Source organism: Dermacentor silvarum, chromosome 9 (assembly GCF_013339745.2).
Source record: "Dermacentor silvarum isolate Dsil-2018 chromosome 9, BIME_Dsil_1.4, whole genome shotgun sequence".
Lineage (NCBI taxonomy): Eukaryota > Metazoa > Arthropoda > Arachnida > Ixodida > Ixodidae > Dermacentor > Dermacentor silvarum.
Window position 1 is genome coordinate 46,563,027 of NC_051162.1, and position 26,603 is coordinate 46,589,629.

The 26,603-nt window shown below is 45.3% G+C and overlaps 1 long non-coding RNA gene across 1 annotated transcript; it reads left to right on the plus strand.

Moving 5' to 3' along the window:
• Nucleotides 1–1,337: 1,337 nt before the first annotated feature.
• Nucleotides 1,338–25,334, plus strand: LOC125940147 (uncharacterized). The gene is made up of 3 exons (XR_007463383.1): nucleotides 1,338–1,447; nucleotides 21,356–21,493; nucleotides 25,226–25,334. It is a non-coding gene; the product is annotated as an uncharacterized LOC125940147 (long non-coding RNA).
• The last annotated feature ends 1,269 nt before the right edge of the window (nucleotides 25,335–26,603 follow it).

A 26,603-nucleotide genomic window follows, 5' to 3' on the forward strand; every position in this document is an offset into this window, starting at 1 on the left:
TGCGACAGTGCATCGACGTCACAGCCAATGAACCTTGGAACATTTGTACTTCCGCCTTTATTGTATCAAGGTAAGAATATTGGTCACAAGATAGTGTACGTAGACCACCGAGGATTCCTGGCCAGGGAAGGCATGGCGGCATTAGTATACGCACTAATCCTTCAAAAGCAACACAAATGCTGCTACTTTCGATTTTGCACCTGCTTCTCAAGAAACTATCTTTGCCTTGAATCCTTTCATATCCATGAACACATAAACAGGTCATGGATATGGTGTGCCTCTCATCTCACCTTTTCTCCCACTTGGGGTGGCTGTGGCTCGCGCGACACGCTGCTGTGCCTCTGACTGCGCTAATGTATGCTTAAAAAGCCAGTAAGCACTCGAGCGTTATATAGGAGCTTAGTATAGTAAACCAAAACACTATAAATGTCCTTTACTATGAAATGTTACTAGGAAAGCAGGAGCTACTGAATCCCAAGTTATTCGGCAAGCTTGAGGTCCCGCGTAAAAACGCCTCGTTAAAACCGTAGCTGACGATGGAACATTCGGGTTGCACATTGCTAATAGTCGTCACATTTTAATACCAAAACTAAGAAAAACACAATTACAGCTGGCCGCAAGTGACACATGACCTAAAACGCAGGGCTGCTCAGCAGGGTCTGCGATATTCAGCAGCAGGGGTGGCTGCGACGCAGCGCTGGAAAATCTCGAAGGCCACGTCTTGGCACTTACGTTATAGCCGGTAACCACCAGGGGCACGCATTGTCTCATTGGGTGTTGTTTAGATACTCCTAATGTAATAATTATAGAATTTTTAGCTGTGGGGCATTGGAAGGTTGAATCAGTGCATGTAGCTCTAGTTTACAGCCAATTTAGACATTGGGAAATTTAGTTGCACTTGGCATTTAATGCCAGCTCCCTGCTGTACATCATTTTTTTGTAAAATTGGAACGGAACATAAAAGCAGCCTATTTTGCTTGGGTAATCGCTTCAATTGCTTTTCAAACTAGTTGCAAATATTTTGCAGAAATTTTTTCTAGCAGAGTAGAATGGCAGAAACCCATTAGTGTGTACTGCATGTACTTTGGGGGCTACACTTTCCGCTATTTTTCGCACGCTAAATGTGGAAACGGTTGTGAACGGCTTTAAGAAATTGTCCAAGTTTGCTTACTGCCTTTCTTGCGCATTTACTTCTGTGCAAGTTGTGCTGCGTATCTGACAAAAAGCTTCACACAGAATTCGGGGGCGCATGCTCATGTGGGCCCAGCTACTAGAGTTTCGATAACGCTTCTATACGTCCTTCGGAAACATATTCTCCCGCCTGCCTCGTTCAAACAGGTTCTGCAAATTTTGAATCAGCCTGCGGCTCCGAAAATGTGATGATTGTGTCGGACGAAGGCAACGATGATGTTACTTCTTTCACCCTTACCCACGAAATATCACATACGTAAGTACCATTGCATAATCTGCTGAATCTGAGTGGTGATGTTTGCTTTTTTAGCTCTCCGGAGACAGTTCAATACTGCATAGACATTTCTATCTTTATAGACTATCTCCTGCGCATTGTCTTCACTACGGTGAGTGTCCATATCACCTATTTATGGCGGAGGGTTTACTTTGTCAGTCGGATACGAAGATATCTGACCAATGAAGGACCTCACATAGCCCGCTGTTTACTTGCAGCTTAGGTAACACGGTGCCCTCGAGCGACACCAATACGTACACGCCCATACATTTTGAGCCGCACTCCTCGCACTTCCCAGCATCAGCCCACAAATTTGGGACATGAAATACTGCACCTTAGTGGCTGCAAATGAAACAGCCACAGTTTTGTGGCAGTGCGTTATGTTTTTCAACCATTGTATCCAGGAGGACATTACTTAAAATGTCCGGAGGATACAGATTTTACAGGAGGATACAGAGGATACAGGATACAGCCCGTGCCAAGTCACATGTCATATTTTTCAGTGTAGAAGGCTATTGAAACCATTGAAATATGGTGACTATGCGTCGCGATAAGCTATTCGTTCAAAATGTACAGTGTTGATTTGAATATTCTAGTGCTTTTAGGAACTTCGAACTAGCCTTGTAGCCCGTCCTAACGAGACGAAGGTTGATTTGATCATCATTAGTACAAGAGGAGGTCACGGAAACGATTATCAGTGGGTTCTCCTGTCGGTAAGTAACAATATGGCAATTAAAGCTCAACTTGCTACTTAGCCAGCAACAAAGTAAATGAGGTTAGACAGCTACTATTCAGGATCAATAAATATTTACAATTTTCCATGAAGATCATTATTGATTTATCTATATACTGCTGTAGCATTTCAAAAGAGGAAAATAAAATGCTAGGATGTGGACAGTAAGATCGTATATAAAAACATCTAGAAGCAAACATTGCTGATGATAATATTATTTATGAATTATATTTGCACAAGGACAAATAAAGTTTGGAATAAAGTAGTGTAACTAAAAGATAATATACCCCCTATTCTTTCCGGCAAACCACACATAGTCACATCATGATCTCACATCGTACTTTGCACATACTAACCTTTTCAAACGCTCGTTTTTTCCACGAACAATTAGTGAATGGAATACACTATCTTGAAATGTTTTTCCATAACGTGGCTTTCCTGACTTCGAAAAACACATGCGTCTTTTCGTGTAAACTTCATTGTTGTTATTGCCATACTACATTATGACTACGCATTATTTAGGTCGTGTTTACTTTACCCTTTTGTGCATAAACTGTGTGTTTAAAGTGATTGTGCATAAATTGTTGATGTGTTTGCCTTACCCATGTGTACATAAAACTGTTGATACATAGGTATGCAAATTTTTATACACATGTATATTTAATCATCTTTGTTAGTGTATGCTTGTCTTTCAGTAGCAATGCTTATTATAACCTGTTGTATAACTTGTTCATTTCTTTCACTATCGTTCCCTTTTTTTGCCCCTCCTGCTTGGTCTTCGGACTGCAGTATGTAATAACAAATTAAATAAAAATATGAAATTACAAAGTTGATAATATATATTTAGCATTCCATGTGTGGCTAGTGCCTTAAGCAGATTTGTCTTCACGGGTTTCTTAATTACTTCAGCGCTTTTCCGTGTCTGCTATTCGTCCCCGTGTTTTTCTCGCACGGTGTATTACCAGTATATTTATTAATACTGCTTTATGACACGCTTTCAAATAAAGTGCTTCTTTGTTGAGGTGATAATTCCTAATAACATTCACGGTAAATCTTGCATAGATATTGTGTTTATTCAAGGTAAAAAGAAATTATGGGTGACAAAGTATTGTAGTGGGAGTGCTAGTAAAACTAACACATTATGTGGCGCTTTATTACTTTAGTGCTTGGCATGTGTCTGCTATTGGTCCCCGTGTTTCTTCTCGCGCTGTGTCTTAACAGTATCGTTACTACTACTGCTTTATGGCAGGCTTCTAAATAAAGTGCTAGCTTGTTTAAGTGATAATTCTGATAACAATCACGGTAAATTGTGCAAAAATATTCTGTTCAATAAAGAAAAAAAGAAAATATAGATAATATAATATTCTTGTGTTAGTACTAGTAACTCTAACAAATTTTGTGGCATGTCGAATTGCTTTATGGTTTAGCATGCAGTATATTGGTAAAGTAGATTTGTTCTGAAGCTGATACAAAAATTTCTCCAGCCATAACTGTCATAAAGTTGAATAGAAAATGTTACCTATCAGCGAATATAAGCTGATTATCTTGCAACATATTATTACAGAATTATTTATGATATTTTTAATTTATAGGTTCCAAACATAAATGGTATTTTAAGTATCATAATTACTATTACAGCCCTATTGGAAAACGTAACATGGTGGGCATAGTAGAACCCGGCATCCAGCATATAGTGGAATAATAAAGTGGGTGCTCATGATGGTCATGGTACGTAGTGGGCATGCTGGGTGGGTAGTCGTTAGTGGGCATACCGGGTGGCGTCATAGTGGGTTGTTGGTAGTGGGCATACCAGGTGGTTTCATGGACAGTGGTGGATAGTGGCACGCCGGGTGGAGGTCATAGTGGGTGTCGGGCAAGTGTGGTTGCGCGACTGGCAACCATGTTAGGCTGCAGTAGTCCCGGTTGGTTGTTTTTTCGCTTGGTTTCACACGTGTTGTAGCATCATAATAGAGTTAAATATGAGCGTGCAGGCCTGTTTCAAAAAGATACTCAACAGCGCCTTATAAAATGCATTGTCCATAATCCATCTATCATAGTATTCTACTTGATCACTCTTCAGTTTCACTCCTTTGAGAGAACTTTCTCGAATTGTCTGACTTTCTGCCCGGTTTGTTCGCACCGTACACATAGCTAGATTTCTGTCGTCCGATATCTGGAGCCGAGCGAATATACATACTCGTGTAGCACATCAAGACGTTTCGGCGGTTGTTTACATTGTATCTCAAGGTTTCTGTGAGTGCTACAGTTTTTCGAAATTGACCTCAATGCAGCTCAGCAGCGAACTGCGGGCATACCTTCAGTGACGTGGTTCTCTCTGTCACGGCCGAACGTGTGTGTACTTAATTAAGAAACACAAGGCCATAACCAATAAATGAGAAATACTGTATTGAACCGTTGGGATTGACCCAGTAAGAAACACTGGGGCCGTACTTTCAGCTTACCTGGTCATACCTTGTCTTCGCTGGTTTCAGCTTCGCAATCCATACAGCTTCGCTGTATGGAGTGCGAACTCTTACAGCAAAGAGTTCCATACTTTGCAAGAATCCATACTTCCATACTTCCGCAAGAATCCATACTTCGCACTCCATACTGCGAAGCGAAGCTGTATGGAGTGCGAAGTAGGGACCTTCGCGAAGTATGGAGTGCGAAGTATGGATTTTTTTGCACTCCATTCGTATGGAGTGCAAAAAAAAACACCGCACAAGCTCTCCATACAGCGAAGCTCTGTGGAGCGCTGGGGAGGTGATTTTTTTTAACAAATTTAGATAGAGGGAATGTTATAAACAGCCTTTACACCTTATTCTTTCGAACTAAGCATGCTGAAAGTTAGCGGCAATTCTAGCTGAGCTGCAAAGGAGGTAGTGCTGGTTTCAATGACTGAGCATTCTTGTTCAAGAACGCTAGCCCCTTAACGCAAAAAGGTATAATGCCGTGTATCTGCACAAAAATGTGTAATTTTCAAAGTTGAAATTTCAGGTTGGGTCAGCTTGAAATTTGGAGGTGGGCCAACTGAAATTGGGAGGTGGGTCAATTTGAATTTAGGGGCTGTGCCAACCTAAATTTGGGGGTGGGCAAACTTGAAATTGGTGGGTGGGTGCACTTGAAATGTGCAGTAGGCCAACTTGAATTTTGGGGTGGGCCAACTTGAAAGTTCGATGTGGGCCACCAAAAGTTTGGAGGTAGGCCAACTGAGTTTTGGAGGTGGGCCAACTAAATGTTTGGACGTGGGCCCAATGAGGTTTGGAGTGAGCCAAATTGAAATTTGAAGGTGGTGACTTGACATTTGGGGGTAGCCCAACTTGAAATTTGGGGGCAGATTAATTTAAAATTGGAGGGTGGGCTAACACAAATATGGGAGTGGGCCAACTGAAATTTGGGGGTATACTTACGCATATTTAGACAACTCTAGTGGAGTTTCTGCATTGTTTCTCCTGCTAACGACTGCAAAGAAATCGCAACTGTTGTACGCATGTATGTATAAAATGGTTGGTCGATCAAAACCTGTGTCGTGGTTTGACCGATATACATGTTTTGAGGCTACTATGAAACCAGAATAATGCCATGAGCAGAAATGCAGAGGACGCATTGCAAAGTTCACCTTTTTCGCTCATGGAGGGCAAGCTAGTGAACATTGTGCTTCGTATCGCTCCATCTCTATCTGCCACGCCAAGTTGGCCATGAAAGTTTGCTGTATAAAGATGCCAGTTACCGACAAATCCCTAGTGCCGGTACAGATATGGATCTGTTGTGTACTCAATGCAGGCTCTGCATGGGTATCTGGCACGAGTACATATTACTCGTGCCAGATACTGTGGTCACGAACAGGCTGTCACCTATGAATCCGGTTAGATTAAATGAGGCTATAAGCATAGAGTTTCAAGCTTGCACTTCAGTGAGGTATACTGGGCACAGTATGGACTACAGCGTTGAAATCAAGCATTTATAAAATTATTCTCAGTAGATGAGTGTTTCTAAAATAACCATGATGACATGCACCATTTCCTTTTAAACAAAGTAAACCGAGAAACAATGCCTCCTTTAAAAAACCTATACCTGGGACGTGAGCCGTAAAAGCACAGCCCTACCCTTTCCTGCTTTCTTCCTGTCCACTTGGTACAGTCACTAGAGCCTCTCGCGGCGAACGCTTGCAATGCACCTGTGGCGGCGGCCGAGGCGGCGCGTTGCCTTACCTTGGTAACTCTGAGCAGACGACGCACGCCCACCCTTGCCTGCCGTGACCATTGCTTCACCAGACGACATTCATGCTACATATTGTCGCGTTGAAGTGACGGTCTTTGTCAGTAGGCAAAGAGAGGAGATGACTTGGGAAAACAGTAGCCTTTATTTGGATAAACTTGTGCCCATAAGCGAGCTTCTGGTGAAACTATTCGGCAGCGGCGAAAACAGCATGCGTGGTTGATCGTCGGCAGAAAGAATGCCAGCGTTCTTCAAACGCATCTCCAATGTGCTAGCGACGCGACGCTGTACACGAGCAATGCACGCCACGAGCACACAGGAGAGCGAACGTTTCTAACTTTTTTGTGAAACCTTCTCCCTCACTGTAGTGCCTTTTGGCGCCTGTGGGTACTGAATAAATAAATAAATAAGTATATAAATATGGACAAATGTCATCAATGGAAACCATAAACTTGCTGTCATGTCCTAGTAACACGCCAAAATTAAAGAAAGCATATCGTTTCATTTACATTTAATACTTCTAATTGCTTCAAGAAGAAATAAACTTTATTGAAAGGGCCGGAACTTCCATTGTGGTGGTCTCAGGTGGTGGCTCGAAGTCCTTGGATTCGGGCGGCATCTTCGGCCGGATGGCCTAGAGCTGGTCTTCCTTCGTAGAAAAATTTTGTCACGCAGCAGGCGCGCGCTCTACGTCGTACCTCAAATGCACGCCACGAGCGCGCAAGCAAGCACCTACACAACGCGTACTCCGCTGCGCCGACACAGGGTTGCTGACAGAGTCACTCCGGCAGTACAGTCGCGAGCGCCAACACGCGGCGCCCGCTCGCAACGCCCGGCCGCGTACCTGCAATTGCAAAGCAAGCGACGTCCCAGGAACAGTTTTTAGGGGGCGTTAGCGAAAACACACCTGCACAAATCATTATTCCTACTTTATAGTTGCTACACTTCTTTATCTCTCACGTTATCATATCTGCAATATTCAAAGTACTGTACATAGCTTTGACACATCCATGATAGAGGAAAATAGGGAATGACACATTTGTATACAATGATATGCTGAATGAGCCAGAGGTATACAATAAACAATACCCTTGTTTTATATGACACTAATTGTTCTTGGTGCTTCTTCATGCGCACATCATGGACAAGGCACACTTATTTTGTGGGGTTATAGAGTGCAGTCTGACATTATTTAGACGCAGGAGGCGATATCATATATTGGCGAGAGATATCGTTTCTCACTTCATACCAGCATTATGACGTGCATACATCATACTGCTGATACAAACATGGCCCCCATAAAGTGCGTCAAGTACTCTAAGAATGCCAATGCATTAAGGAGTTTGCAAGGGAATCATCACTTGTCCATTTATTACATCTGAAATAGCCACCTCACGGGCTCAATGGAGTGTGTATTTAATCGTGAGGTCATATTGTAGCACTCTTCAATGAAGCACACTAAACAAAGTGGTTTATTGTGGGCGAACTTGCGCCCGGAGACTTAACACTAAAACACATTCACACAATTGACAAGCAGAGTTAACAGGAACGCGTTCCACAGTCAACCACGTCCGAAGATTGAGCACACGCGAAGCCGCGTTCGCGTGCACGAGAGACACGCGCTGTCTCGCCACGCGCAAGGTGTTGCTGGCGCTCTTCTAACGGCGGTGCGATGAGATGCCTGGAAGGATACTTCGCGTGGAGAGATCTCTGCGGCATTACTCCCCCTCCGAAAACGCATCGCCCCGATGCGCGCGAAATAAATTTCATATGCAGAAGTGTTTTCATTGCCTGTCGAAGTACGGCTTCATGCGGACTACATGTACGACCTCTGCAAGGTTGTGGCGCTTTGATAGCTTTTGTCCATGAGGAATGGCTTCTTAATTCAGGTCACCTACTCGGCGAATAACTTCGTAAGGACCGAAGTATCGGCGAAGCAGTTTTTCGGATAGGCCGCGACGACGCACTGGTGTCCATACCCACACTTTATCGCCTGGCTGGTACTGTACTTTTCTGTGACGCAGGTTGTAGTAGCTGGCGTCCCTACGTTGTTGCTGGCGTATACGGAACCGTGCCAACTGCCGGGCTTCTTCAGCTCGTTGTAGGAAGTCGTCCACGTCGTATGGGTTGTTAGTGTCGTCAGCATCTACTGGTAACATAGCATCTAGTGTAGTTGTGACTATGCGGCCATAGACCAGTTGAAATGGAGTGACCTGAGTTGTTTCTTGAACAGCCGTATTATAGGCGAACGTAGCGTAGGGCAAAATTACGTCCCATGTCTTATGTTCGAGATCGACATATATGGACAGCATGTCGGCCAGGGTTCGGTTTAGACGTTCCGTCAGGCCGTTTGTTTGGGGATGGTATGCAGTGCTTTTCCTGTGACTGGTTTGCGTCATCTTCATCAAGCACGGCATCAACTCAGCTGTGAAGGCTGCTCCTCGATCCGTAATCACCACCATTGGCGCACCATGTCGCAGGACTATGTTATAAACGAAGAACTTCGCAACTTCAACTGCCGTTCCTCGTTCAAGGCAGTCAGTTTCAGCATATCGTGTTAAATAGTCTGTCGCTACTACGATCCATCTCTTCCCTGTAGATGACGTTGGGAACTGTCCAAGCAGATCCATTCCTACTTGCTCAAATAGAGTCTTCGGTGGGTCTATGGGTTGGAGAAGGCCGGCCGGTTTGACGGGTGGTGTTTTGCGCCTTTGACATTCAAGGCATGTCTTCACGTAATGCTGCACCGACGCTAATAACTTAGGCCAGAAGTATCTGAGCCGAATTCTGGCGAACTTCCGGCTGACACCTAAGTGACCCGACAATGGTTCGTCATGGCAAGCTTCCAAAATTTCCTGTCGCATGGCTGATGGCACGACGAGTAAGAATTTTTCCTGATTGTGTTCAAAGTTCCTCTTGTAGAGCGCATTATCTCTGAGGCAAAATGACGATAAACCTCGCATAAACATACGCAGAACTTGAATGTCGTGTCCTTCGAGGTGCTTGATCAGTGGTAGGAGTTCTGTGTCGGCCCGCTGATGCTCAGCGATTTCCGAAGCTGTTATCACAGTAAGGAATGGGAAATCTTCTTCAGAAGGAGTAGAGTCCACTGGTGAGCGGGACAAGCAGTCAGCATCATGATGTTTTTTCCCAGACCTGTACACAACCGTAATGTCGAATTCTTAGGAGCCTGAGACTCCACCTCGCAAGTCGTCCGGATGGGTCTTTTAGGCTTGCCAGCCAGCAAAGGGAATGATGATCGCTGACTGCACGGAACGGCCTGCCGTAGAGGTATGGTCGGAACTTGCTGATAGCCCATATGACAGCCAAACATTCATTTTCTGTCGCAGAGTAGTTTGTTTCAGCTTTCGAGAGGGTACGGCTAGCATACGCTATGTCTTCCCCGTTTTGCCATTGAACTAGAACGGCGCCGAGACCAAGATTGCTTGCGTCGGTATGGACTTCTGTGTCCACCGTCTCGTCGCAGTGGGCCAGGATCGGTGGGGCTTGTAATCGTTCCTTTAATTCATTGAAGGCAACCTCTTGCTCTGCATGCCACATGAAGGCTGCGTCTTCTTTAGTAAGTCTCGTCAGAGGTTCGGCAATTTTGGAGAAGTTTTCCACAAATCGCCTGTAATAAGCGCATAGTCCCAAAAATCGCCGGGTTGCCTTCTTGTCTGTCGACTTCGAAAATCGCGCAACGGCCACAGTATTGTCGGGATCCGGGCGAACACCTTGTGCGCTGATTACGTGGCCCAGAAAACGAAGTTCTTAGAATCCAAACTGACATTTTTCAGGTTTAATGGTCAGGCCTGCGGAGTGGATAGCTTGGAGCACTAAACGCTTCCTCTGCATATGCTGGTCGAACGTTGCAGAAAATACTACCACGCCGTCTAGGTAAGCTAAGCACGACTGCCATTTGAGACCAGAGAGGACACTGTCCATCATGCACTGGAATGTCGCCGGTGCACAACAGAGGCGGAATGGAAGTGCTTTGAACTCGTACAGGCCGTCTGGGGTAACGAAAGCAGTCTTTTCGCAGTCTCTTTCGTCCACTTCAATTTGCCAATACCCGCTCTTGAGGTCTAATGAAGAGGAAAATTTTGCATGTCGTAGCCGATCCAAGGTGTCATCAATGCGTGGCAAGGGATACACATCACGCTTGGTCACGCTGTTCAATTTCCTGTAATCAACACAGAATCTCAGTGTATTGTCTTTCTTTCTCACAAGAACTACGGGTGACGCCCACGGGCTGTTCGATGGCTGAATGACATCGTCCTTAAGCATCTCTTGCACCTGACTCTTTATGATCTCTCGTTCAACCGGTGATACTCGGTACGGGTGTTGGTACACTGGTCTGGTTTCTTCGTCTGTTATTATACGGTGTTTAACAATCGGTGTGCGCCGTACCTTTGACGAAGTGGAGAAACATTCTGCGAAGTCATTTATCAGCTCTTTCATCAATTCTTTCTGGGTTGGCGACAGACTTGGGCTGATTGCAACTGACGTTATGGCGTCATGCGTAGTTTGTGCAGCAGGCGGCGTAGATGCTAAGCTACATACATCTGTGACTGCAGTAACGCTGTGTAGAAAGGCGATCGCTGTGTTCTTTGCGACATGTTGAAATTCACTTCCGAAATTTGTCAGCAAAACATCAGCACACCCATCGCGTAGCTGAACAATTCCCCGTGCTATACAAACACTTTTCTTCAACAGTAGCTCGATGTTGGCATGCACTATACCTTCCGAGTCGTCGAATGCTTCACTTCTTACGCGAACCAGCATGCTGCATCGTGGTGGCACGGTTACGTCATCGTCAGTAATCCGCAAGGCAACGTGCTCTGGCTCCTCTGACTTTTGCATACCTATAGCCTGCTTCGTAGAAAAGGACACACTAGAATTCTGCAGGTTGATTATGGCACCGTTTGCTAGATGAAAGTCCATCCCGAGTATTACATCCTTCGAACATTCCGGTAATACAACAAAGTCAGCGACGTAAGCAAAACCTCGAATTCCAATTCTAGCTGTGCATCTACCCAGGGGTGTAATGAGGTGCCCACCGGTACGTATCGAGGTACGTATCTGGGGTCCACTCCACTGCATCAAAACCTTTTTCAATTCCTTTGCGAGTGCATACCTTACGACGGAATAATCAGCACCTGTGTCCACTAAGGCATTCAGCTCGCGACCGTCTATGGTAATGCGCAAGTCTGAAGAAATGTTCTGTTTAGTTATCTTACTCACGCGTCTCTGTTCGTCGCTGCTGCTCGGTAAACTTGACGGAGGATCTTGCCTTTTTCCAACGTCAGCGGCCTCGCCTCCACTGGTCGCTCGCTTTAGTTTTCCTGAAGTGGGCTCGGTGAACTGCGTCTTGGTGAATTCGAGGATGGCCGTGGGCTAGGTGATCGGAAGCGTGTAGACGCTGGTGATCGCGGCTGGTGTTGGTATCTAGCCGCCGGCTCCTGTTGTCTGGTCAAGTAGTCCTGAATTTCCATGGGTCTTTCACCATTACGGGGGCAAGGTGCATTCATCGAAAAGCCGCGAAGACCTGCTCTGCGATATGGGCACATTCTGTAAAGGTGCCCAGCTTCTCCGCAGTGGAAACAGAGCGGAGTCCGGTCGGGTGCACGCCACACGTCGCTTTTTCGTGGTCTCACCTCTGCTAGAAGGGGTTCACTGCGCGGAGTCGGCTGACGGCTACTGGGAGCTGCGAATTGAGCATTATGCACGGATGGCTGGCATAACACATCAGCGTACGTCGGCACGCGACGTACCGGTGGCGCTTGTTCGAGATGCACAGGCGGTGCCTCAAATCCCGGCTGCAGAATGGCATGCCGAACTTCATCGCGAATGACGGCGGCGAGAGTTGAAACTGTCGGCGTGGCTTGCGGTGGCTGCAGCTTTCGAAGCTCTTCTTTTACAATGGAACGCACCAGTTCTCTTAGCGCTTCGTTGTTGCTGCCTGGGCTCGCTGACAGGAGGTCGGCTGGTGCACTGCTGACATCACGATTGTAGTGATGGGCACGTTGCTGCAGGCGCCTTTTCTATGGTCGTCGCCTCGGTGCGAAACTCAGCAACGCTGCGTGGTGGGTTGCGAACGAGTCCTGCAAACAGCTCTTGCTTAACGCCACGCATCAGATGGCGTAGTTCCTTATCTTCGGTCATGTTTGGGTCCGCGCGCATGAAGAGGCGCGACATGTCCTCGATGTACATGCTGACACTTTCGTTAGTGCGCTGGTTTCTGGCTTGTAGAGCGTTCTCTGCCTTCTCTCGCCGATCGGTGCTGGCATACGTGGCAAGCAACTGTCGCCGAAATTCTTGCCTTGAAGACAATGATGCATTATGGTTCACGTACGATGTCCTCGCTGACTCTTCTAGCGCGAAGTACACGTTGCGAAGCTTCCGTGCCTCGTCCCATTCATAGAAATCTGCGACTCGCTCAAAATGCTCTAACCAATCTTCCACATCTTCGAACGCATCACCATGGAAGGACTTAGGCTACGTGGTGGGTACACAATGAGCGCCGACGCGGCCACCGAACTGGTCATGGTTGTGCCGTCGCTGGTAACTGTTGCCTGCACCGCAGCGGCAACAGGAAGCGGTCCGAACTCGGGTGGGTCTCCTCGAAGGCGGCGGCTTGTGCGCTGGTGTACTGGAGTCAGCTCTCCGGGTTCCAATCGCCGAGGGTCGGGGCTCCGCTCTGTTGCGCCCTGGGGACTTCCAATCATACCCCGCACCTCCACCAGAAATGTAGCACTCTTCAATGAAGCACACTAAACAAACTGGTTTATTGTGGGCGAACTTGTGCCCGGAGACTTAACACTAAAACACATTCACACAATTGACAAGCAGAGTTAACAGGAACGCGTTCCACAGTCAACCACGTCCGAAGATTGAGCACACGCGCAGCCGCGTTCGCGTGCACGAGAGACACGCGCTGTCTCGCCACGCGCAAGGCGTTGCTGGCGCTCTTCTAACGGCGGTGCGATCAGACGCCTGGAAGGATACTTCGCGTGGAGAGATCTCTGCGGCAATATGTTCAAATTCCGATGACATTGCTGTGTTTCGATGGATCGTAATAAGAAAAAGAATACAGAATATCCACTGGAGTAGTCTAAGTATGCATAAGCTTAGCCTCAAATTTCAGTTGGCACACTCCAAATTTTGGGATTGGCCACCCAAATATTTCGAGTTGGGCAAGCCCCAAATTTAGTTTGGCCTGCTCCCAAATTTTAGGTTGACCCACCGAAAATTTGAGGCTGAGTCACCTGCAACTCTAAGTTGGCCCACCTCCATATTTCAATTTGACCCAACCCCAAATTTCAATTTACCCAGCCCCAAATTTCAGTTGGATCACCCCTACTACAAGCTTCAGTGTGCATTTTAACGTGAAAGTGTTAAGTGTCCCGTGTCTCAGAAAATCGGGTGTCGGAGTCCGGCGCCTTTGATGGCGTTGGCATCCCGTGAGGAGAAATTGTCGTGTACATTCTCTACGGCACTAAAGTTCTTCTATGACTAAAGTTGCTCATACCTTGTCTTACATTCTTGACAAGGTTATTCCTCGTAGTTTTGGGAATGATACACCCACAAACAAATTTCATGAAAGAAAACATCGACAGCACATGCCTTCTATGGTAACTTTTCTCAGACTGAAATATTAAAAGAGCGAAAAAAAAAACGTAAGATCGGCCGAGACAAGAGGTAGCATTTCTATTAGAAAGCTCGCTTCCATGCGCAGCGTTCACTGCCCAGCGCTTCCCGGGAAACTTTACGGTTACATAAGCAGAAGTTGCCAGGAAGCGTGAGAAGCAGTGGGGGATCTTTTAATGCTATGGAGTTCCAATTTTAAAGGCGAAGCTTAAGCGACCTCCAAATTTTTCGAATGAGCTCCTATGTATCCCTATGGGTATCCTGTTTTTATTATATATTAGTTTCAATGATTCCTTATCGTTATGAATTTGACCAATCATCTACATTTACACTAGCCCTACGAATAAATGGCTTAACTTTGCAAATTACATATTTTTGTACAGATACCAGCCATTACAGATTTGGCAAGATGGGGCTGGGGAACTCGCTAAAGAATGCTTACGCGTTAAAACATTAGTTTGATATGCAATGTGTGTTCGTTAAAGGCCACGAGTGCTCCAAATTCTGAGTTTTCAATCACTACATCTGTTATTCTTATAGAGTGGACGGATACACACCGAAGCAGTTGCTGAAACCTAAAACCGGTCAATTCGTGAGGTTTTCTCATTATTCCGATAAATAGTTGAAAGGTTTTTATGTGCTCATCATTTTTCTGCTTAATATTACTGAAACTGTTACCATGGGCGTTCCGTGACCACACTAGCTGTGAACATGAGGCCACGAAACAAAGTTTTGACCATTTTGCAGCACTCGGATGCAGCATAAGAAAACATTATTTGATAAGGAATGTGTGCACAATAAAGTGCCACGGTGCTTCTAATTCCGAGTTTTCAATCACTATGCCTTCTATCAATCTCCTGGAGAGCGACAGGATACACAACGAATTATTTTAGAAACCTAAAATGAGTTTGGGCCTGAGGCTTTCTGATTGTTTGAACGAAAAAATCAAGATGTTTTCGGTTGGCTCCCTGTTTGTAAATTCAGTACTTCCGAAACACCCATCGCAGGGACTGAGTGGACATTTGATTGCTGTACGTGAGGTCACTGCTCCAATTTTTGGTAACTCAGCAGGAATGTGAGGGAGTTAAAACACAAAAAAGTTCCCCGATGATTGCGACAGGCTTTACCGAAGTTAGGCACGATTCCCAATGACCACCCCTGGCAGACCTACAATATGACGCGCGCTACTCTGGCGCCATCTCGTAGCCATCATCGCTGCAGTGCATGCTTTAGATTGCACTATACTTTTCTTCTCACGCTTTCACCATATCCTCCTTCTCCGCTTTCTGCCTTATGCATCCGCTGCACCCTCTTCCTCTGTTGTCCTCCTCGCCGTATTCGCTTTCGCCGCTTTATTTATCACCCGCTGCCCTACGCGTTTACTCTTTCATTCACACTGCTCGTTCGCTTGGTCACGATGACGTTAGCCGCGGGAATGGGCACCTAAAAGCTGCGCACTGAAATTTTTGACGGTTACGATACTCCATAATGCGAAATTTGAGCACAGCTGTATCCCTGTTTTCATTTCGCAATATTTTGAGGCAAAAAATTTGAGAGCCAAACCACCGAACCGACTGACAGTGGGCTAGTGCCGTCAGCCCCTTCGCAGAGGGAGGGGTAGTATGGTAACAGTGGCATGATGAGTGGCATTGGAGCCAGCTGTGGAACAAGACGACGACGAAAACGCGAACAGTGGCACGAGCTCTTTTGCACGGTTATGCCGAGGGATGCCAACGCTCAACGCAGGAACGGGTGCTTAAGAGATGTACACTGAAACCTTTTTATTGGCATTTATACACATTACTTACCATCATAAACATAGAGCTTCCTACCATAATCTCTGATACCCACTATTCTATGTGTCATTGCATTGCTGCCCAGTATCATCCCTCATCTCGGTATTCACATCACTACTCCTATCCTACCCACTACATATCCTGTACTTCTCAGTATGGCCCATCATCCATTTCCCTCTACCCACCTTCACTCCACCATGCCACCCACTGCGTGCCAATATGTCCACTATCCCCACCATGCTTACGATAACGAGAATAGCTGCTCACTATTGACATGAGATTTCCCACTATGCCCAGTATAGTTCCCAGTATATCCATTATTGTTTCCAGCATGCTCCAAGGTGATTTCTGATTCGGTTAATATAAGGTCTGTGTTACTGCAACAAGGACAATAAAAATAGGCGCCAGAGGAAAGGTGTCAGCTTATCATGCGGGTTTTTCTGTGTCCTTGTTGCTGTCATGCAGCGGCAGTTTTTACTAAGATGAACTAGTCGTCACAAAAATGGTTTTCAGTATAACTGCACGGGCCCTATGTCAAAAAATATTCCTATCTGTTTTTATTCCGACCTTCTTACGTCGAATTCATGTCACCTCCAACGCAAACATGGGGCGGTGATCCGATACGGCGTTTGACCAGCTCAACCAAACACCTTCCTAGTTTAAAGTAGGCCACATTTATTGTTTTTAAACGAGTACAAGTGCCTACATTGACAGGTTTTTCTTGTCTAACTGGTTGTCAACAGGCCTGGAGCACGCTCAACTACAGAGGATTTTGGTGGAGCCAAGCTAGCGCGGTGAACGTATACAGGCAGATGAGGAGTGTCGTGCCAGTGTCAGCGATTGGCCCTCCTGTTGCTTAACTTGTGGTGGCTGATCAAAAATTACGACGGTATGCAACGGAATGTTCCAAATGCGAAATGCCGCGAAAACGAATCTTCAGCAAAGGCTAGTTGGCAGAGCGATGTCGTGTACATGCCGAAAGGGTTCAACAACGTTACACTGCCACGCAAACATTTTAATCATGCGCAAAAAAATCCACTCTCGAGTGTCCAGTGCCAGAGCAATCGGTGGGCAACCATTTGCTATTCCTTTCGGAACGGAGCACTCTCTTGCTATTCCAAAAATTGTGAAGTTTTATTCGGCATAATAATGCATTTTTAATAACGAGTTGTTGCGGCTTTGTGACGACACGGGTCGGACAGGCGAAGTAGACGAAGCCCGAAAGCTATTGATCGATAGAGGAGGACTAATGGCATCGAAGAAATACTTAGAATATGACATCTTTCTTGCTTAATCATGCCTAATCAGTGTGTACAGTGTCATATCAGATGGGAAGTTTCCTGGTCTTCGTGACGTAGCGTGACCGACAAGCGAAGTGGCATTGGCCCAAACATGTTTTCACCGATTGTGAAGGACTGATTGCAGAAATGGAATAGCAGCAGTTTGGAATAGATTTACGTGATAGTGACCCTGATTAACTAGCATCATCGATTTGGCTACGGCTGAGCGCTTTCCAAGTTCGGTAGTTTATTTGTGGTGCACGGAACGGCAAGTCGCAATCGGATCAGCTTATCAACTGAAGGCTGATTTTATTGTAGGCCATCTCACTACTTATTTTATTGCAGAAATTTTGAATAGAAAGCTCACGGGGGACGTCTGGTAGCGGTGCGTTCACCATCATAATCATAATACCTTTATGTCCACTGCAGGTCGAAGGCCTCGCCCTGAGCTTTTATATTACTAAGTCTTGCACTACGTGATTCCAGCTTGGGCGTGCAAATTTCCTAATTTCATCACCCCACCTAGTTTTGAGCCGTCCTCGGCAATGGCGGAGCTTTCAAATGATACTAATTCCTCAGCGTGTGCTCACCTGTGGGTCTCTAGTATTGTTTGACTTTGTGCCGCATTCTTGAGTTCTATCTCAATCATTCTTGTGCCGAAATGTTCAATACAATGCAAAATAAACTCACTACCTTTATATCATAGCTGCCTCTACATGCCAGTGGCGATGTATGACGTTTTTTTTTTTTTCAACTGTGCAAACACTTATGTATATTCCGCTGAATTTTCAAACCCACAATATGATCGTTTGAAATTCTCTAAAAATTCCGTATGGTCGTCTTGCTCCCCTTCACAACTACTACCTAGTACTCAGAGAATCTCTTTCATCACTCATTATCAAGGTGGAACGCCTTGCCAACGTGAACAAAATAGGACAAAAATGTTTTCTCGGTAGTTTGGTAGTTGTTGAGGCAGATACAGGTGCTCAGAACTACTCCACAGCCAAATTGCACTCTTCTTAAAGAAAACCACCCCTTCCCCTTCCGAGAAAGTGGGGGTAAGCGAAGCGTGTGGCAAGACTACACTGTCTTGTGACAGTGTGGTCTCGTAACAAACAAACAGAACGCACACCCAATGAACGAAAAAAAATCACCAGCCCTTCCCCTGTCGAGCAAAGGGGGTTAAGCGAAGCTTGTGGCAAGACGACACTGTTGCAGGCGCTTCGCTTCGTCTACCATAAACACAAGGTCGGCCACTCTTCGCTGATATTTGGCCTCAACATCGTGCTCCCGCAACTCGGGGTCCCCGGCTCATCACTGACGTTGCGCCTGGGCTTCAGAAGGCCTGACGCTAGAATCGGAACGACGACGACTAGCCCTTTCCCGAGCGAGTTTGCGGCACCGTTGCTCAAACGTAGCATGCTCCTCGGTGGAACGCACCACACGACGCCTTCCCATCCGGTTCCTGAAACTGATCTGAGGTGAGGGAACAGGGAAGCCCGGCGCTGCGCGCGTCAGCCCCTTTCATTTCCCTGCCCGTGATACACCAAACGACCATGATTGGTCGAGCGGGTCACGTTATCCGATGCCGGCACAACTTTCTCCGCACCTGCTCTAGCTTGGGAGCGGAGCTGAAATGTCCGGCCCCGGTATGGGCCACACGTGATTTCATTATTTCCTTCTCTATCTCTTTCTTTTTTCCTTTCTTTCGTTCCTTCCTTCTTTATTTCTTTATTGTCCTTGGCTCATACACGCATATGCAATGCGGGTATGCGCCACACGTTATTTTACTGTCGTTAATCGTAGCGTAACTGACGAGCATGTGACGTTAGTGATGTCACGACCTATCAGTCCTGTTATTCGTACATTCGTACCCTTCCATGGCAATTTTGGTATATACCAAGTGACCAAAACGCGAGTTTTCGACAGGTTTTTGATAGTGTTTTAGCGTGACACCATCACCACCACCACCACCGCCGACACTTGTGAGGCGATACAAGCTTGGCTTGAAAAGAAGTTCAATAAAGTAGTAAGGTTACAGCAGCAACGTCACTCGAATTTTGCAGAGTAGGTCATCTTGCTCTCTTAGTCAACAAAATCATTTGACCGGATGACCACAGCTGATAAACGTGTCAACTCTGCATAAAATAACTAAAATGTCCTCATAGTTTGATTTAAGAGTGCTATCAATCGGAACTACCACAAGAGAATAGGCGACTTGATGGCCTCCAAAGCTTTAGATACGGTGCTTCATATGCATACCTGACCCATACATCCCGCATGTGGCTGTATATTTTTATTTCTTTGTTGAAACCCAACTATTTGTGAGATTTTAATGCGGATAGCATTCTTTGAAACTTCACCCAGTTTGTGGTATGTTTGTATGTCATGCATTATTGTGTGTTATATTATCATATAAGCGATATTAAGGCCAGTTACACACCCACCAGAAATTGATTGCAAGTCGTAAGAAAGACCCCAATTATTTGCAGAAATTCGATACACCGCCATTTTTTGGTATCCCCAATAATTCCGGCGGAACTCATCTCCCGATGAATGTTAACCATAACGGGCGTTGCGACGCGCGGACCCTGCCAAAACGCGTAATATATGAGGCGTGCATACAGCCGCGCCCCAAACACTTCCCACTTGACATGTTTCGCCATCTAGTGGCGTGGCCAAAAGCCCGCACATGGTGCGTGTCTGAATACATATGACATGTGTGCGATCCCACCCAGCGTCGGATAAGCTTTAAACGCTATTTATTGTTCTTGAAAAGGAGTAAATACCCAGTGACTCAAGTTCGCTTCAAAGAGGTATATCAAAGAGCAGCGCACACTGAATGCGGACTGCTCAAGTCGCCAAAGAAAAAAAAATAGCATAGCTTGCACTGGAGGCGCAATGCTAAATAGACAGCGAAGCTGATGGGCACCTAGCTAGTCCTGGCTTTTGGGCTAGGCTAAGCACTACCAAGTCAATCCCAGCATTTTCCAGCATTTATCGATTATTTATCGGCTATCGATTAGCAATTGATTGGCTATCGATCGAATATCACAATGTATTGGCCACGTATGTTGGCTAGACTAAGGACTACGGAGTCAACGCCAGCATTTCCCGGAATGTATTGATTATTTGTCGATTATCGATTAGCTTGCAGCGGCAGCAGCATCGGGGTCGCATGAGAATTACGTTGACGCTCGCGTCTGTACGAGGCACGAGCGGCTGGTACGCACCGGCACAACCTAGCGTTCCAAACGAGATTAAAAAATGCTACGCTAAGAGATCGGGTGTCGGTTTTTCTTCTATCGCGATAGTCCTGAGACTTTACCGGTCTACGCGGTCGCTCGACGCCACAAGCTGTTTATTGGCTATCGATTGGCTATCGCAAGCTATTGGCCACGTAGTTGGAATACGCTAAGCACTACCAAGTCATCCCTAGTATTTTCCAGAATTTTTCCACGTTATCTATTGATTGGCTATCGATTGGTTATCGATGACTGACTAACTTTAAGTAGGCTCAAGCATGCTTAACTAGACTTATTAAGGCTTAGCTTCGCTAGTTCACAGGGGTATGTGCGATTGCGCTTGCACCCTTTCTGCACCACCCCAGGATCTGCCCACATTTTTGGATTCAGGCTTCAGCATACAGGTTACGCCCGACTTAAACAGCTCCAGTGTTGAAGCCATTAGAGGCAAACATAGAGACATCCCGAGAAGTGCTTTAAGCATGTTAAGAATGATAAAAGTCACATTGTAAATCTAGGTGTTATTAGTGTTCCTAATGCTTTCGGCGGGGCAATATTCCCATTTTGTTTGAGAGTCGTCAGACAAATAATGCCAGATGGTGGATACGACTGTGAATCACAGCACTAACGGAAAGCTCAAGGTACATTTTAAAATCAATAAACTCAGACAGCACGCAATTACTTGGGTTTAGAAATGTTGTGGAAAAGTTAATTCAAGGAATCTTTTCTTCCAGCTTCCGGTATGTGGAGCAGCGTTTACTGGTATCAATGTTTCGCATGCATATGACCAAAACTGTCGTACCTCGAATTTGTTATGCATTTGGATGAATATTGAACATTTATTTTTTAGTAATGTTAGTGGCTTTCCCTACTCTGTTTTTTTTCGTATTACACTTACAAGTGGATTTACGAGAAAATGTGTTCAATCTTGTGAGAACTTCACATTTTTGCGAAACTTCTTTTTCTAGAATCGGATCGTTTCATGATGGTCAAGGTAAAGCACTCAACTGCTTAGACATTGGATATATAATGAGCCCTTATATGATAAGAGCCCCAAATCCATCCTACTCTGATTGCAGCATTAGGGATATTAGGAGGTTTTTGAGGTAAGTTTTCTTGAAAAAACTATTTGTGCAATAAAAATTGCGCAGTGTGCAGGCGACAGTTGAGCTTTATTTCTGATCATATGTAATTGAGCTAAGGTTTTTATGGGTCTGGAAGTGTTCGAAATAACTACATGCGTGTTTTCTGGCATCCGGACCAATGTAAGTATAACACAGACAGTAACATTTCAGTGTGTTGAGAGACTTGTCAAGGGCAATTTGCAGGTGAAGATTTTAAGGCTCTAGTTTAATTACGGCTGAATGAAAATAATGAGCCCTTCCTCTATGGTTGTTCTAGCCTGAAGAAAAAAAAACACCCTAGTTCGATTCCCATGTCCTGGTGAACATAAATGTCACAGTTTCGCCCTAAGGGCGAAGCAATGAATGCGATAGCAACACAGCAATGTCATACGAAGTAAGGTGAGCGGCTTTGGTAGCAACAACACGCAGAACTGTTGTCGACGCCATCGGCGTTTTGCCCGCGTTAGCTCAAAATGCGTGCGGCGTTGGTGACTGTTGCTGGAGCCTCTGATATAAATAGGCACTTGGTGCCGCAGCTAAACGTCGCCTCCCTTCCCTCCCCCTCCCCCACGGCCTCTCGCGCGTCCGAAGAAGGCGCGTTTGCTCTACATATATGGTGATTGTAAAGGAGAAAAGAGACGCCTACTTCTGCAGCCCTTAAGCGAGCACGGCGCAGAACGCGCGTTTGTTCTCCGCCGTGCGTTCACTCCCCGTGAAAGACGCGCCCCTCGCGCCCTTTCACTCGCACATACAGCGTTCGGCGCGCGGCGACGATTTCATCTCCAAATGACGTCATACGGAACCTCACGGCGACGGCGACGGCGACGGCGACGCCGACGGCGACGGCGACGCCGACGGCAGAAATCTGCTTTTGAGTGTCCATATAATTGCTATCGCAATAATATATTGGGCGGACTGTTCTTTAACAATAATGTGCATTTTTATTTATATCAGCACTTTTCGTGTGTGCGGCAGGCCTCAGGCAGAAGTTGGTTACAAAGACGTATACACTGACTGTATATAACTAAATACATTAAAACACATACAAAACTGTTTGTACAATAAAAATGGGCAGAAAAAGTAGGTTGGCGGCAACTGATCTAGGCTGACACAGACCGACTAAGCAGTGTGCGGGCTACAATGCAATGACACTGTTGCGCAGATATAACTTTTCAAGAAGTACAGTGGAGACTGGATAGAAATGAACAAACACAAAACTATACATAGGGCGTGTACGCGTCAAATCAGGTGAGTATGAACCTAATTTGGGGTGTAGGAAATTGCTGCTAAGTCATGCAAGCAGTTCACATGGCACCTGCAAACAGGCTGACAGTCACGACTACGTTATTTTCTATTATTTTCAAATGCCCAGACAGTTCAAATTTGTCTGTGCATTAATCTAAGATGTCCCAGATTTTATCATGAAATAAACTTGTTTATTGACCTAATTATCAGGAAACTAAATAATACGCACATAGCGTTTTCAAGCGTTTCTAGTCTCTTGAAGATTGTCGATGTTAAAAAAGCGGGGTTTCCAAGCTAGGAGGAAGGTACCATACTAGCGAACAACTTTCTATGACAATGAAGAAAAAACTATAGGTACGTAGCTTCTCTGGATGTATTACTGCGCTAAGTAGCTCGTCATAGCTGCACATATCTCCTGATTTTCTGGCACAGACATCGAACCAGTGTAGCTTCCACGTGCGAGGTTTTCATGTTTCCACAGATACATGATCGAATAGCAATAAAGTGGGTCATATTTAACACTCAGTGGCATATTTTGTCTCTTTATTGCTGTTGTAAATTATTTCTTACTGTTTTCTATTCCGTGACCTAAACGAACGTTGGACTGCTTTCAGCTGCGACCTTCAGCGCGATTTGCCTCACTAGCTTTACCTTCATTATCACCGAAAACTGATAGCGAGCGTAGATGATTGAGGAACGCATGGGTAGGAGACAATTGCACACGCACAAAAAATCGTAGACACAGAATGCACACATAATGAACGAAAAAAAAATCACCAGCCCTTCCCTTTAGAGAAAAGGGGGTTAAGCGAAGCTTGTGGCAAGACGACACTGTTGCAGGCGTTTCGCTTCGTCTACCATAAAAACAACGTAGGCAGCTCTTCGCTGATATTTGGCCTCAACATCGTGCTCCCGCAACTCGGGTTCCGCAGCTCTTCGCTGACGTTTCGCCTGGGCTTCGGAAGGCCTCACGCTAGAAGAGGCAGGGCGAAGACGAGCCCTTTCCCGAGCGAGTTTACGGCGCCGTTGTTCAAACGTAGCCTGCTCCTCGGCGGAACGCACCACGCGATTCCTTCCTATCCGGTTCCCGAAACTGATCTGAGGTGAGGGAACCGGAAAGCATGACGGAGAGCACGCCAACCCCCTTTACATCCCTTTCGCTCCCCGTGACACCCTAAACGACCATGATTGGTCGCGCACGTCACGCTATCCGGCGCCGGCGCAGCTTTCCCCGCACCTGCTCTACTCTGGGAGCGGAGCTGAAATGTGTGGCCTTGGTATTAGCCACACGTTCTTTCATTGTTTCTTTCTCTCTCTCTTTCTTTTTTCCGTTCTTTCGTTCCTTCCTTCTTTATTTCTTTATTGTCCTTGGCTCATACCCGCATATCAATGCGGGTATGCGCCACACGTTATTTTACTATCGTTAATTATGGCGTAACTGACCAGCATGTGGTGTTAGTGAAGTCACGACCTATCAGTCCTGTTATTCATACATTCGTACCCTTCCATGGCAATTTTGGTATATACTAAGTGACCAAGACGCGAGTTTTCGACTAGTTTTTGATAGTGTTTTAGCGTGATACCACCACCACCGCCCACACTTGTGAGGCAAGACAAGCTTCGCTTGAAAAGGGGAACCTAGGGCTCCCATTGTTGCTAATAACAACGGCATGAATCTAACACAAAATTATATCAACAAAAGCGTAAGCAAAGCTATTTGTAGTTATATTTAAAGGTACTAATGATCAGGTAAGTGGAAATGACACTGTACTATAACAAAGTTTGCTGCCGGTAGGGGCCGAACTAACGTACACGTCAAAAGGTTATTTCCATTCCGCCATTATGGCCATGGAGTGGCGCTAACAAAGACTGCCCGTATTAGACCTTGTAAACATGTGTAAAAAGCGATGAATTGGGATGTAGGAAAAACGGGTTTCCGCAGCACAATACGTAGTGCAACGCAGACCTAATGTGGTTTTGTGTGTGGCTCCCACCAGCAGAAAATGGGGTTTTCGTGCACTTCCATTTACCTTCTTCAAGTAATCACTTCTACATTACCATAAAACTTAGATAATTTCCCGTATTCATTCCTCTGCTCCATTGTGTGTCGCCTTCTTGTGGTTGTACGGTTTGTATGTTTCGGTTGAGAACACGCATTCACAACTAAGTGAACTTACGTTATCTCGAGGAAAAGGCAGATCTAAACATATCACGATAGCATCGCTTTGGTTGATGTCAACATTGCGATGGGTGCGGATAACAATTTACTTTCCAGCTGATTCCGATCTTTATGTTTTATGCGCTGATGATCTCTATAGATAAGAGGGAGAAAGTTTTGAGTGAACGCGTTATCCATGGATGCAAACGGGGGGAAACAAGGAATCCACATGCAGTGCTCATACCATACATTTTTTTTCTGGAAACGCAGTTTCAAAAACGTTCACATACATTATTATTGCAATTACGCAGCAAACCAGCAGCTAAGTGCTTGTTTGAAGACACGAGTGACCCTCAACTTGACGTCACAAGGGCTGCCAGGTGCAGCGCCTTCCTGCCATCGGGCGAGGTGCTGCTGCGTACTGAGGTACGAAAATTTGGTTCTGAAATGTGAGAAATCTGTCGCATTTATAGCGTGCATTTTGATTTGTTAAGACTTTACCCATATGAACTTTCAACATATAAGCGTTCTGAAATGGCCAATTCTATTCCGGTGGGATTAGCTGCTATCTTTTACTAACAGCGCACATACACAAGTTATAGTGGTTTTCTGGTATTGTATACTTCTGGATATTAAAAATCTTTTGAAATGGTTAACAAGGCATTTCTGTACACAAATAAGTGTTCTAAATATTGACTCTGGGGGACGTAATAAAATTCAATCGTTCCTTTGTTCTCTTTTTAATTTGTTGCAACTAATTGTTCCACATCTCGAACAGCTCCAGTTGAATCCATCGTTCCAATGGAATCTGGCTTTGGCAGTCCTTTATTTTTACTGTATGTTGACGACTTACAAGATATTTTATCACATTTTTTATTTGCTGACGACTGTGCTATATATCGTAAAATAAATGCTAGCTCCGATGTCAAGTTTCTTCAGTCTGAGGTAAACACTTAAGCAACGTCCACAAAGGATGCCTTACCAGCTACATGGATATGCAGCTAGTAAGCCCTCCTGTTATAGGCTCTATTGGGATTGACATTATGTATAAATAAAGAAATAAAATATACATATGTAAATATAAAGCGTTGTGTACATATCGTTATAACAGAGTCTGTCCTACGCACGCACTCATCGACTGCCGTCTTGAATCTGTAAAGACCTACCTATGGCGTTTAGATAAGTACACGCTATTTCTTGGAAACAGCATCTACTATAGCTTGTGTCCAATAAACACTGCTCCTTAGGTTCAAATAAGAGAACTTTCTTCCTTGCATTAGCTTTATTATTATTAATATTCAACTAGAATATTCTTCGTCTGTTTGGGATTCCCATTAGGCCACAGTAATAGATGAGCTCAAAGCAGTACTAGATTGCTTTGTCCGTGTCATTCTAGCAAACTGTCATTGTAATGCTTGGGTTGTATTACTGGAAATCACTCTTCGCATTTCGTTACTTTCTCTTCGCAAAAAGACATCACGTATCTTTCATTTCATAAAGTGTGCTATCCGAATGCACCCTTCCTCTCGTTTAAGATCCACCCGACGCTTTATCATTGTGGTGGTCGGGATTATGCGCATAAAGTTAATGTACCGCGTCATAGCACCGTCAAGTGCTCAAAATCATTTCTGCCTGGGACGTCAATCGTTTGGAGAAACCTACCTACCTGCGTAATTAGTAAGCATCAGT